The sequence below is a fragment of the Branchiostoma floridae genome, chromosome 6 (assembly GCF_000003815.2).
Source record: "Branchiostoma floridae strain S238N-H82 chromosome 6, Bfl_VNyyK, whole genome shotgun sequence".
In the NCBI taxonomy this organism is placed as follows: domain Eukaryota; kingdom Metazoa; phylum Chordata; class Leptocardii; order Amphioxiformes; family Branchiostomatidae; genus Branchiostoma; species Branchiostoma floridae.
In genome coordinates, this window is record NC_049984.1 from 10,721,905 (window position 1) to 10,735,562 (window position 13,658).

General features: G+C 41.6%; 2 long non-coding RNA genes across 3 annotated transcripts in view; one reads left to right on the top strand and one right to left on the bottom strand.

The window, feature by feature from the left end:
- The window catches only part of LOC118417210, a 37,428-nt gene extending 32,585 nt beyond the window's left edge, over positions 1-4,843 (bottom strand). For both annotated transcript variants that reach the window (XR_004831335.1, XR_004831332.1), the window contains exon 1: positions 4,781-4,843. This is a non-coding gene — a long non-coding RNA (uncharacterized LOC118417210). The remainder of the gene's footprint in view (positions 1-4,780) is intronic.
- A 5,645-nt stretch (positions 4,844-10,488) lies between these two features.
- On the top strand, positions 10,489-13,241 carry LOC118417212. Its single transcript, XR_004831337.1, has 2 exons — positions 10,489-10,763; positions 12,529-13,241. It is a non-coding gene; the product is annotated as an uncharacterized LOC118417212 (long non-coding RNA).
- Positions 13,242-13,658: the final 417 nt, after the last annotated feature.

Genomic DNA, 13,658 nt, shown 5'->3' on the forward strand with positions numbered 1-13,658 from the left:
CCCCACATCCGTAAGCGCACCTCCCCTTACACGTCCGCAAAGGAACTAGGGGGTCATAGGGGACTAATAGTTACATATTCTTGACTTGAACTTGGCAAATCTTACCTACACCTCCCCACCCCTACCCGAACGCCTGTACCCGGCACTGGACCGAGTGGACGGGGTTGCGGTGAAACTGGGTGAAACCTATGGGAATGTTTAATATCAATGAAGCGTGCAAAAGTACACAGTAAATACAGTGCATGGAGGTATATTAGCCCCTTCTCTCCTGACGGACAGAACCAACTGCATGCCCCGTGCAATATGGCTCCAATCACGCGTCCAAAGGCAACAAATTTGCGGCGATGTCAGACATCTACCGGTGGGCAAAGTGCATTCCTCTGGACTTCTCCCCAAACTGTTGACAGTTCCGTCAAACTTTTCTTTCCGCCACTGGAAAGTCAAGTTTATGTAGGGCGGCGGCGCGGAACAGGTTTACCAGTGTGGACATTAAACAGAAGGGTTCAGTAGTAAATATCTGTGGGGTGTAAGGCGCTTGTCAAGATGTGGGGTCGGGTAAAACAGAAGGGCGCTTACAACCTCGCTAAGTAAACCATCCTGCGGAACAACGAAAGATGGTTGTCAGTGGCCCTTGCTGCTTAGAAAGGTCCAGGCTCCGGGTTCACAAACAATACACTTCTGCACTGCAAATGGATTCGACTGGTTTTAATCGACGAGGCGTCCTTGAAATTTTTGTCGCAGGTTTGTTACTCTGACTTTTGGACCTGTCAACCTGACTTGATTTGTTGGATCTGACAAGCGGAAAAACGATTTGATGGACGAGCGTTGCTGACAGCAGGTCTCCTCAGGATCGCCCGGAATGCGAGAGGTGCTACCGATTTGTTCACCTTGTTGTTTCAACTCCTCACAAACTCCAAGGCCTGGCAAGGTCCACGTCGTCTCTTCCGGCTAGCGTGGTCCTTCAATCTGCGTGTTGTTTGCGTCTATCTGTTTCGACTTTTTAACGAGACTTAACAAGGCAAATATACCACACAGTACAGGAGTCAAGGTTCGCAGCAGTAGGCCCGCGTCACGGGCGAGGTTTAAAACGGTTCCAACTCCTGGTACGTGTTAGGCACTGGCGTCGGCTGTCTGCGGTCGCCCCGTGCCATATGGACTACATGTGTTTATAGTCAGTGATACCCAAACGCAGCCAACCCTTGGCCGCTTGACGATAACTCACTGTCTCAATGACCTAGTCACTGGAGCTCAATCATGATGCTCCTACTAACTTCCAAAATGAAATACCAAGATTTAATAATGATGAATGATAAAATTACCAACTTTTTTGTCCGTTATGCAATTTTGTGATTGCGGTCTGTTGCCTATGTACCTTTTAAAATGTTATGTCTAGACTATATAGACTGATAGCGACAAAGTTCATCATATCTGCAGGTGACCCGAAAAAGACGTCTTGGATGACAATAAGAGAGACGGCACTTCTATAGACAGGAAGAATTTTAGGACTCATCTTTAACGCGTTCTCTGGAACTTCTGAATGATTTTACAATTCTGTTCTTTGAGTCCTTTGATTCATCAGTGGTGGATCACATAAACAAATGCGTGGAGATGTTTTCAAACATGCGGATTACCATTGGACGCACTATGGGATAAAACAGACGCTTTATCCATCAGTATTTCATTTTTAATTGTTTAAACATTAGGACATTGCTAGTTTTTACCTAACGACTCCATTGAGTAGAATTGCGGCCCCTCCTCTCCTGTTTTAAAAATGGTTTCGCCCTACGGACGGCTGGACTATGCGCAGGTGGGTGGGTACAAATAAGGACTCACGAAATACACACTGATGCTTTGGGAAAACTACATGTTTTAGATATTGATAATGCCAGTACTAGTGTGGAAAAATGTATAGGACAAAAAATAAGTAGAATAAAATGGACATGTTTTACCCCATGCTACATATACTTGGTTTATGTACAAGGTTTATGATTTATCACTTTAATTTTAATTTCATATCTTTGCCTGCTTAGCTTTGCAACTGCTGCCTTCGAAGCTTCCTTTTCCCTCTTTCTTCCCAGCAACAAAGTTTACTTTTCGCCCTATCCTCTAAACTTATCTTAGAAACTTAACTTTGTCAGTAGACACGCGAGGAGCCATTCAAGGATGTCTTACATGGCAATTTCTGAATGCATTACGTATAATCTGTGTATTTACACGTCCCACTCCGAGTCAAAACCCCCGCTAAAAGGGAGCACCTGTCGGATCGCGAGATTTCAGGCGTCAAACCTCCCCCTCTTTTAACTGATGTCGACTAAAATAACAGCTCCAAAGACCCTCTAATGCGCTGTAATAACAGAGGATTCGCCAAACAGAATTAGTGAAAATCGCATTAGCACGAATTACCGGCGTGCCGGTTAAGTTGATCGGCTTACCGGGCTGTAAGCACCCGTGTCTATCCGAGAGTCAAGCACCGCTGCGAACATTTGGATCGAACCATTTATAGATTGGCTCCAGGGAAAAGATGATAAAAAATGGGCCGTGGGCTGTGGTATACCTATAACAAAGCTGAACGTCTTTGCTGCACGTCTTTTACGATTCACGAAAGGTAGTTGAACATATATACATCATTTTCAGAAAGCGGCAAATTATTAATATCTGAATGATATGTAAAAAGACTTTTCTTCTCTTATAGTTGAGAAGAGTTGTTGTCTGTATCTTTTATGATTACAAGCAAAGGAAAATGTCTAGAACCATAGGATACACTTTACAAGATTCGATTTAATTCTTGCGTAGCGTGGGAATACCTGAACTCGTTTTATCAGGAAGAGGATTGTAAAGCTATCCGTTATATTAGGCCCGAAACAAACGTGTGCCTTGGGACACCATTGCGTTGGTTCCGAACAGAGTGGGCGCCATCTATCACAATCCATTGCCATTCCAAACCCCGCGATTTTCGGTGTAGCCCAAATTGTTAAAAGCCATTACTACATTACTAGCTATCCGTGTTTCTTTGTGTCCCCGTCGTTTCCACAAAACATCCCAATTTTACGTGCAATATCGTCTACATTGCATAAAACCCCTGCTAAGATGAGCTCTCCTTGATAACGTCTAAGTCATTTAGAAATCTAAAAAGGCTGGCGCGTGGGACAAACTGATAAACAGAACTAAAAGAGAGATGGTGACTCACAACGCTCTTCACTCTCCACGATCAGCGACATTACAGTGCGTAATACCCTAATGTTTCGTTTAATAGAATTTTCCCGTCCCGATACATTCGCTCATGATTACCATTCCAGAATTATCGATTTTTCTGGCCGGAAATAAATCGGCGGCTGACCGGGCCCAGCGGGGTAGACTCTCATCCGATGGCCTGGCCATTTGCTCCGCTCGGGAAGACCCTTAGCGGTAAATAGTACCAGCGGACAGACCGCACACACCTAATGCATCAATACAAATTTAATGGACAATGGACTGCGCAGTCCATACGGGGAGACATCGGGGTGCAATTCCCCCGCAAATTAATTGCTTCACAAAGTAAACGCGCTTTTTCATTAAAGGGAGAAAAATTGAGACTTCAATTTCACGCATCCAGCCCCAAGGTTTAAAGCCATGTCTGGCGTGGTCTCATCTCAAACCCAATTTCCACCGGACCTGGCTGACACGGGCCTGTAAATATCCATCAAAACCCGATGTGACCTTTAGAACCGAACGAGGCAGGGGATGGAGGGGGGAGAAATAGGACATGATCTATGTTCAATCTGCAAAATTTCGATTTTTGGGTCCGTCAAATGGGACGTCAATGTTAAACGGGACTTCACAGGAGCTGCCAAAGACACCACTTCTCCGTGTAGTACATGACAAGAAGAAGTTGTTCAAGTCACTTGTAAGTAGACCTGCCCTTGGTCTAATGCGCGCTAGCTGGTCTGGTTTATAATTCATGATCATTCATGGTGGATTCTTGTTTTTAAAGCGAGGTGGATTGACAATAAAAAATAGGCCGTCAAGCCACTAATATACAGCTGAAAGTATATGTATGAACATCACTCTCATTGTGCTATGACATACCGATTGACTCCTTTTAATTGTCGCTGCATCGAGGTTGTATTGGTGTGTCTCGAAAGTGGCCAGGGTTTCCATATTCAGAACTTACTGGACGGATGGCTAACAGTGGAGGGCAGTTCAGCACCAAGGCAAGGGCTGGCAAACTCAAGTTTCGTTTGAAACGGCCCTCGGTTAATGCACAACTCACGACCGTTTAAATACTGTGGTTTCTGATTTGACGTTTTTTTTAGATATAATTTGTGATACAGACACGCCTGGACAAACACACACACACGCACAAACACGCGCGTGAAGTTTGATACATTTCCCAGAATGCCTCTCCGTGAGCCACGGACATAGCGGAAGTGGACGGAAGTTCTGCATGCTGCATTTCCTCACGGCCAAATATGTACCACATCCGTCAGCTGGGGAAGTAACAGAGTCTCGTGCAGCACAGTCTAACCCAGCGGTAAGCACAAGTTGTGATGTTGACATGATTCCCAAAGGACAAAGTGTCTGTTTCGTGGGCACAAATAACGCTACACACGTGTACGCGCGCGCACACATGATATGTGTGTGTTTGTGTGTGTGTGAGAGAGAGAGAGAGAGAGAGAGAGTATAACATATCAATAATTGTAATGCTATAAGTATGAGGCAGACAAAAACGGCGCCTTTCCATCAGATGGCCTGAAGTTTAAGCTTTATCGAGAATAAACCATACAAAGGAGAGAGGACCTACCCGATACCATGATGCCTCGTCTCCACGGCAACTGTCCAGCGTGCCTGTGGACTATACCAAGTCAGAACCTAGGTGGGTGCGCAAGTCTCGTCACCATAAATGTGAACATCAGTCAACACTTTAGCAACTTTCATTTTGCATTCAGACCATATAATGATTTGATGATATGGTTGACATCATCAAGACATCTCCAAACTGATGCAAGAATGCAAAGAAAAAATGTTTAGAAGTCAAGGCCCCAAAATTGATGATTTTTGTACCACTGAGCTATCATAAATTGATGAATTTTTCAATGTGTAAAAGCCAAAATTTATTTTTATCCATGCCAGCAGGCTTTTATGTACGGCTTTCCTGACATCATTTTGGGAAGGAACATGGTATACCAAACTATGCATTTCCATTTGCTCTTTCATATCTTCTTCTTTGACATTGGAATTGATTTTAGCATTCTTTGAGTTTGGCATTAGCATCCATTTTCCAAAATCCTTTTTTTTTGCATGGCATACATTTGCTCATTTTGCTGCAGCTTTGTAGGATTTACACTCTTGTTGCAAACTTTTTGTGTGTGTGTGTGTGGGGGGGGGGGGGATAAATGAAAACGATGCCTGTGTGGATGCCACCCATAAAATTAAATCAGCGTGGCCTCTATGTGATTATAGTCAGGCGTACATTTTGTGAATAGAAGATCTTTTCATAAAATTGGTACATTTTTGTAGGTTTGGTTCAAGTAACTGCAGGCTGTGACAACAATTGATTATTTGGTCTGCTGTTATATACCTTTATACAGCAGCTGCTGTTCTTTTCTTGGCTGGAAACACAAAGATCTCTAGGATACAAAAAGTCAAGGGAAAGGGAATTTTGTTGTTGAGAATTTCTATTTCATTTGTGGCCTTTGGTGCTTTTATCTCCCACAAGATTCTCACCTCAGTCCTGACAAGGGACCATAAACTTGTGTCCTCATCATTGTAGCATGCATGATTATTGAGGTCGCAAGAATGCCTTAAATATCTAGATATCTGAAGCATATATACCTCGGAAATTACTGATATTGTATTAGTTTATCTCTTCAAATTATTTTTTTTTTCAATTTGGCAATATTATTGTTAGTGGCAGTTTCAGGAGAGTGCTTTCTTACCCACCATATAATTCTATTTGGAGCTGTGCTGTGAAAAGTTACTAGTACATGATAGACTTTGATAGGAATGTAATGTTTGTTTCAGGAATTCTCTTTGAGCCATAACTATCATAGTTTGGCTTAAATGACACAATGGTAAGGCAAACAGACAACTGATCATTTTCTATTATTTGCAGTACCGTACTGAAACTCTAGAAACATAATTAGAAGACTTTTGCAATTAAAGGACAAGTTAGGTAGATGCCTGGAATTGCTTCTGTGGGCTTGTCTTACTCACCCAACAAGTGTCTAAAGTTGAGAATTTCTCTGCTGTTACAGCCAAATTACAAGTCAATTTGCAATTTGTCGTTTTGTTGTACCTGTGTCGCCTCACATAGGTGCACAACTGTATCAAACTGCTCCCATGCTGTGATAATGAATGTGATCCTTTGTAAAGCAAGTAGCTCTTTGTTCCATTCTGGGCTAGAGCTTCAGGGCAGGTTGTCAAATTGTTATCAAAGCATTCTTGTGTCAGGTGAGTTGGAATGTGTGATGAACACTGTTGTACTGTAACATTCTTTATTTTGTGTCCACAAAAAGTTGCTAATTATCATGTGCCATTCTCTATATTTTCTACAGAATGCAAAATATGATTTGGCAAAAATCTCCTTCTCAATGTCACACATTTGATGTGAATTCCTCTTTCTCATGAGCTCAATATATATATCATTTTACAAAAAGTCACAAATCTTTTGCATGTTTTTGTTAGGATATACTGGTGTCTTTTAGATCTTTTAGATAGGAATAGATCATGTCATTCTCAATGAATCCAAGGTTGTCGTTTGTGTAATTTGATAGAAAATGGATAGTTGAAAGAAACCTGATAGGCCAGGTGATCCTCCAGCTGCATTCTTCAAGAACAGTTCAACAGATACATGATTGTGACTTAAGGTGAAGGTAGTGTAAATAAATGCTACAGATCCCAGGTAATGAAAGGTGCCAAAAGGGACTGTCTATTTAAACAAAGGGAGTTATGCTTTGATAAGCTGTTGGTGTGGCCGCCTCATAATGCCTTAAGCACAACGTGACAGGTCGTTACGATGATTAATGTATGTTAGGGCAGAGGTGATACCCAAATGAATGCTTGCTTGGATTAGTCAGTAACTAGTCCCTGTCTGTCCTCAAATGGTGAGACACAGGAAATAAGATGTCCTCATGCAATGTCTTTGCTGAGATATTCAAATGCATTTTGCCTTGGAATACCTTATGTGAGATGTAACTTACAATTTCTGAGTAATGTTTGAAACAAAGGATCAGCTGGTTTGGAGGTGATGCAATACAATCTTGAAGAAATACTTTCAACAGATAACAATCTCAACATATCACCCTCTAGCATAAATAAAGAGAAAGGTGACATAAGAAAAGTGTTGAAACAATGCAACTGTGCTTCCATCAATCTGAAACAGGAAGGGAACAACCATTGTACACATGCTGTCAGACCCAGGGCAATCACTTGGACAGGAAAACCTCTAAATATTTGTCAGTCATTCTTTTAAATGTCAGGTCTGAGTATGCCAGCAGTGTCTGAAACTAATCAGTTCCTTATGCAGCTAGCATGTACTCAAAGTATGGAGCTCCTGTGTTAATGTTATAGCATGTGGCAATATTCCAACTATGATCACATTTTTCAAATTCTGAAAGCTGAATTCCCTACTGATTCTTTCCAAGCCCATAGGCTGTAACATTACAGCTTATTCATATGACATCTTCAACATTTTGATTATTGAGAAAAACATGATGATGCAGTCTTCAGTGCTATGATACAAAACATTACAACTACTGTTAGACTGGCCATCACTCCTTTTTGTTAGTCTAGAACATGCTGAGATGTGCTGTGGAGCACAAGTGAGTCAATTAGAACTTGTAAAGCTGGCATCATGGCCTTTTTATTCTCTGCCAAGGCTGGGGTTGACAGGGTCATGAACAGTTTAGCAAGCCAGAGGAAACCAGCGGCGCCCGCTTTGTTTCTACACAATCAGACGCAGCCTTTGAAATTTTGGTGGCTTCTGATGTTAATTGTTACCACTGGGGCTGTCTGTCTACAGACAATCAGGGATTGAGCTGGATTAAAGAGGCCATAAATCATTGGTAATGTTAGATGTGACGTGCCACTGACAGAGGCCTTGTCCACATTGATGGAGCAACAACAGGGACAAGCCACCTTTCATTCTACTTTCCCTGTAACAATGTGGTGAAATATGTTCCTATGAAAGCCATGCCAAAAATGTGACTTTGAAATTCTGATAGCATTCACAGGTCCTTATCTAATTCTTTCCTTCATCCTTAATTGATGTACATTCAAATATAACAATATCAAGCATTCTTACATCGTGCTTGAAAAATTCATGTGGTGTTTTTCCTTTTTCCTCATGAAACTTTTGATTTTTGTGTCTTTTGATAGCATGAAGGCAAAGTTTACACCTTGAGTCAACTTTCTCTGTCTCCCACACGTATTAAGTTATGGATTGACTTTACGAGGAATTCTTGTCATACACCGTGTAAGACCAGGCCAAACTCCTGATCACCAGGACCGTCTGCCAGCAGTGATTACACACACTGACAGGTTTTATCTCCCTGTTTGATGCCTGTGTTGGACAAGGGTTGCTGATTCCATACATAGGAATTCCCGTTCAATCCCAATCACATTACAAGTCCGAGGGACACCTCTGTTAGCCTGGCTTCTTTATGGGCGCTGCAATTTCCGGGGAGAAAGGGCAGGAAGATCAGGATAATTACGCCCAAAACACCTTTCCCCTCTCCCCATCAGATAGTAACCAAATCACTCCGCTACTCTCATTTGCCGGCCTCCACGTTTAACAAGAGGTCCAACACTTTCTGTACACCGGTGTTTCACATCTAATCCAATACAGTTTGGGAACAGATTAGAAAGGGATCATCCCAAGGGTGGGGATTTCAGGGCCGAATGTTTCCACCACAAAGGGCACCGAGCAAAACCTCATTTTGTGAAGAAAAATTGGATTACTCATTGTGTATATAGTTGATTGCATTTCATCAAATCCAATTATCTCCACAAATTACAGCCATATTACCTGGGCGCTTGGATCTATACATATGTAGGCATGTATTACTGGACATAATGAAGAGGTCATAATAGGGGACGTTACAGGCACCCAGGGTTCAGGTACATTGGTTTCCCTAATCAGAAAGAAGCAACTGTGGTGAGCTGCAGAGTTCGTGGAGCGTATGCTCATTTCACAGACTATTACCAGGAGTCAAAGTAGTTTTGCCCTTAGGCCAAGCCAATTTCATTTGCAGTTTTGTGGTCGTGAGTATCAATTATTTCTTACGTCAAAATCAATCAAAAGTTTGTGTTGCATTACAGAGGTACAGAGTAAGGGTAAAAGATAGCAGATTTTTCTATTACGAAGGGCAACAGAAGTGAATGGTAGGAATGATGATAGTCACGGACAGACTTATTACCAACAGGTGTAACAAACTCTGGGATGACCACATCACTTACTGTCCCATGTCTAGCAACTGCCTTTGTACATGGTTCAGTCTAGTTGTACATGGTACAACAATCCTATTCAATGTCGCTACCTTCTTTTTGTCCCTATCCATCTTGCAGGACCTGTGTCTAAACTGCTGTACTTGTGCCTAAAAGTTTGTTAGGTACATAGCCTTGTGAGTAACATTTGATAACTTTCATTAGGAGGTTATTCTTTAGTTAAGATGGATCTTATATTATTTGTTTGTGATGGGATAGAGTTGTTTTACCTAGTCTGTTTCTTTTTTTCTGTTTTCTTCCAGCTAGCAATATTCCATCCATTTCCACCATGTCAAGTGATGTTGTTTGCATTTTGAAAAAAAAATGCATGTTTTGGTCACCTTTGCAATGACAACAACAACAATGAATTTTGAAAGCTGAAGTGCTAATGCTGATATTTCCAGATTTTTGCATTTTTGCTTTTTAGGGAACAAGACATGCCCGTAGCCAGGATTTTGGTTGGGGGGGTTCTTTTTAGTACTTGTGGGACCATCGAGCGCCTTCGGCGCGAGACTCACGCCGAAGGCGTGAGCTGCCTAGGGGGGTCCGGGGGCATGCTCCCCCTGAAAATTTTTAAAATATTGACCCTCTGAAACCCCATTTCCTGCATTTTGACGGGCAAAATTTGCTGGCTAAGGTTAATGGAATTTCTATCAAAATACACAAGGCTTTTGGCATAAGTCTTTGAGGCAGTTATTTTCACCAAGTCTGACACCAAAGGCGCGAGGCGTCGCAATGGACTGAATAGAGGTCCGGGGAAATTTTGAAATCTGGACCCTCTGAAAAGCCATTTCCTGCACTATATTGGGCAAATTTTGCTGATAGACTCACTAAGATTGAATGAAATGTCTATAAGTAAAAAATGGAAATCAGTCATGCCTTTGAAAAAAATTCTTGGACATGAAAAAGTGGACCTTCATGCATGAAAAAGCGGACCTTTTCAGCGTGTGGGGGGGTTCTTCCGAACCCCCCCTGGCTACGGGCATGCAAGACATCATAAAGAGCAGGTCGTAATACATTCTAAGTAAATCCCACACATAGAACTGTTAGCAAGCAGCAGGGGTGTGATGTGGATTCCCATGGTACTTTTTACCCACTTAAATATCATACGTCAATGTCTATAGACCAACAGATCCAGAACATGCTTTCAAATCAATGCAGTGGCACCTCGCCTACTTCCATGTAACTACTAATGATTTCTGCCACAGGATATACAGTATAGCTGTGGTGAGCCACTCCACATCTGCAGAACTTCCAGGTGTTAAACAGGGTACTTCAGCAGCCCAGAGGTGCCTCCTGAGGTAATAGGAAAGGTCTCCCACACTGCCCCCTCTTCCTATCCCCAGTCAATTGGAGACCTTCTTTCCACTCAGGCCTATAATCACTCGGTGACATAGGAGTCTTCTACAATTCATATAAATCAAATAAACCAAGCATCCTATTACCACATGTAATTTTTCTGCACTGGAGCTTATAATTAGTAATGGGTAGAAGATAAGTATTAATCTGCTTTTTGATCAGGATTGATCAATGGTAATATCAGTGTTCTACAGCATGAAATCGTGTCAGACAATCTTGTTCACACGGATCAGGGAACACAGGAACATGTGAGGGCAATGGCAGACACATTACACATGCAGGGCCTGTTCTGGGCATAGTGTTTTCTGTGGTTTCCTCAAAATGTCTTAATTTCATATGTATTTCTGTACATGTACTGCTTTCTTTTAAAATTGAGACTATTTTTATGTTCATCACTGTCTTTAATAATGACCAATATTTCACATTCATTCCTAAAAAAAGGCTTGAAAGACTTTCGCAAACAACAATATATACAGGAAAGTACAGTATACAACAACACACAAGTTAAACATACATAGCAGACAAAAGTCTTGTACGAACTAACCAACAGTCTCGCTGCTTTATACATGTGTATACATTGTATGTGGGAACAAATAATGTTTCCTACACAAGGTTTGCTTACTGACCAAGGAGGTTATCTTCCTTTTGCCATATTGGTACAAGCATACCAAAATTTGCAGTGCAATTTGGAGCAATTATCAATAAATATTGCAAAGTATATGAATAGTAACTGGCAGAAACAAATTTTCAAAACAACTCAATACAGGTAATACCCATGTGGCGCTGTATGGATTTTGCTAAACCATATGTCACTATAGCTTGTCGACTTATTGGTAGAGCTACATGCATAATACTCTATTAATAGAAATACATGTATGCAAACTAATGCTATTGTATGATGTCAGCTTTCTGTAGCAGTCATTCATAGTCAAGCAAGACAAATGTTTTTGCATGTAGAGTAGTTGTCTACCTGGTAGGCAATTAGCATGATACCTATTCAAAAGAACCGAGTTTACACGTCTGGTAAAGCAATCCCCGCTGAAGAAATGGACCTTCCCGCAGAGCTTATGCGATACTTTAACACAGTGTTAACCATTATTCTGGGTACCCCCTGTGTTATGTAATGAGGCCGCTCTCTTTCATACGCTAACCATGTAAATCAGCCCCCTTGTTCACTGACATCTGTCCCTGGACTAAATGGTAATAGCCATAATAAAAGCCCTGGGTGGGCAAGGGGGAAGCCATAAAAGTGTACACATTTAATGTCTCATTGACTTCACGCCATCAACAAAAGACTCTCATCATCACCGGCCAATTCGCACCTACTTGGTAATCCCTCCCCTTCACTCAATGTTGGGTAATTGAGTGTCTTAGCAAGTCCATAAAAGGTTAGCTGGTCCTTCTGGTGATTTGCCCGTACCCAGCTAATAGCTATGTTAGCTGTGAAATGCAGCACCTAAAACTGTTAATGATGGTGCAATAGGCAAGACTGTAGGTATTTTTTATGTAGATAGTGCTTTTGTTGTCCGTGAGAGAAGTTTCTTTCACAAGTTGCCTCTGTAGGATGTGAGAGCTATGATTTAGCCGTACTGTAATAGCCCCCAAAGAATGCCAGTGCTGAGGAAAGTTGTGTTATCCTTTGGTCTGCTGCCATGGCAACAGGAAGTGTTTCAGGAAACATTCAGTCTTGCCCATTTTGATTTCCAGAGCAGCTCGGGAGGGGGGCGAGAGGAGGAGGGGTGGGACCTGTCACCTTCTGGACTTTCCACTGTCTGTGGGTGTGATACATGGTGGCTTCTTCATGGGAGATGGCCCACGGCCCATCATCCCAGCAAGAGGGAAGGCTGGGATCCTCCAGAAACTCATTCATTAGCTACTACATTGCTTTCTTCATCTTTCTTGATCTATGGACTCTAGAAAAGTAGTATCTACCCACACAAAAGATCCTATCCAATATTTACAGGCTTGACATGACATGAGAATGTGCAGAGCACTGTACGGTTTCCACGTCCTCATAACTTTTTGTTGTTGACAAATCCTATGCAGAATTGTGCCCATAACAGTATATAGACAACAGTTTCATGGATGGAAATCAAATTTTATCATTTGTCTGTTTAGTGTTCGAGATTCCCTTCCCTCGTTATTGGTTGTTATGCAACTGTTTTGTACACAGATGTGGTGCCCGTCGGCACTGACTAGACTTTCGTTGTCCCCACGGAGGGGTAGTTATCATGGTTCCATGGTATATGCACATGCCATGCATTTTCTTCTCTGGTTTTGTAAATACAGTTGGAGACAGGATACTATTGATACACCACCAGATCACTTGTTTATGTGTTTGTATTTTTGCAAATTTGTACCAAAATGTGAGAGCCGGGGAGGGAAACAATAATTGATTGCAATAAATCACAATGAAGACATTTATTGCTTTAGACGTTTTTTATTCTCACAGTTATCATTGGTTCAGAATGATCTGCTAGATTTCATCTGTAAGATTGTCTTATCTGCTCTGTAACCTTTTCTCCACCATTATATGCTATTTTATTTGTAGTCCTCGTGCATGACCCTGTAGTATGATGAGATGGTATTTATTCATAGCCCTAAAGAATGTCTGTATACTGCAACTTTTGAAGTTTTGATTTTCCCACATTCTCAGCATGTGAATGTGTCGTTTGTATCACAATACGGGTAAAGATTCAGAAAAAGATTATCAGACAATGATTTGGTGGATGGATGAATTTGACATATTCTTACACTATTTGTGTGATATTCTTGAGGCAGGATGATATAGGAGCACAATAATTGACTTTGTGAAATGTTGCCTCTCTTAATCTGTC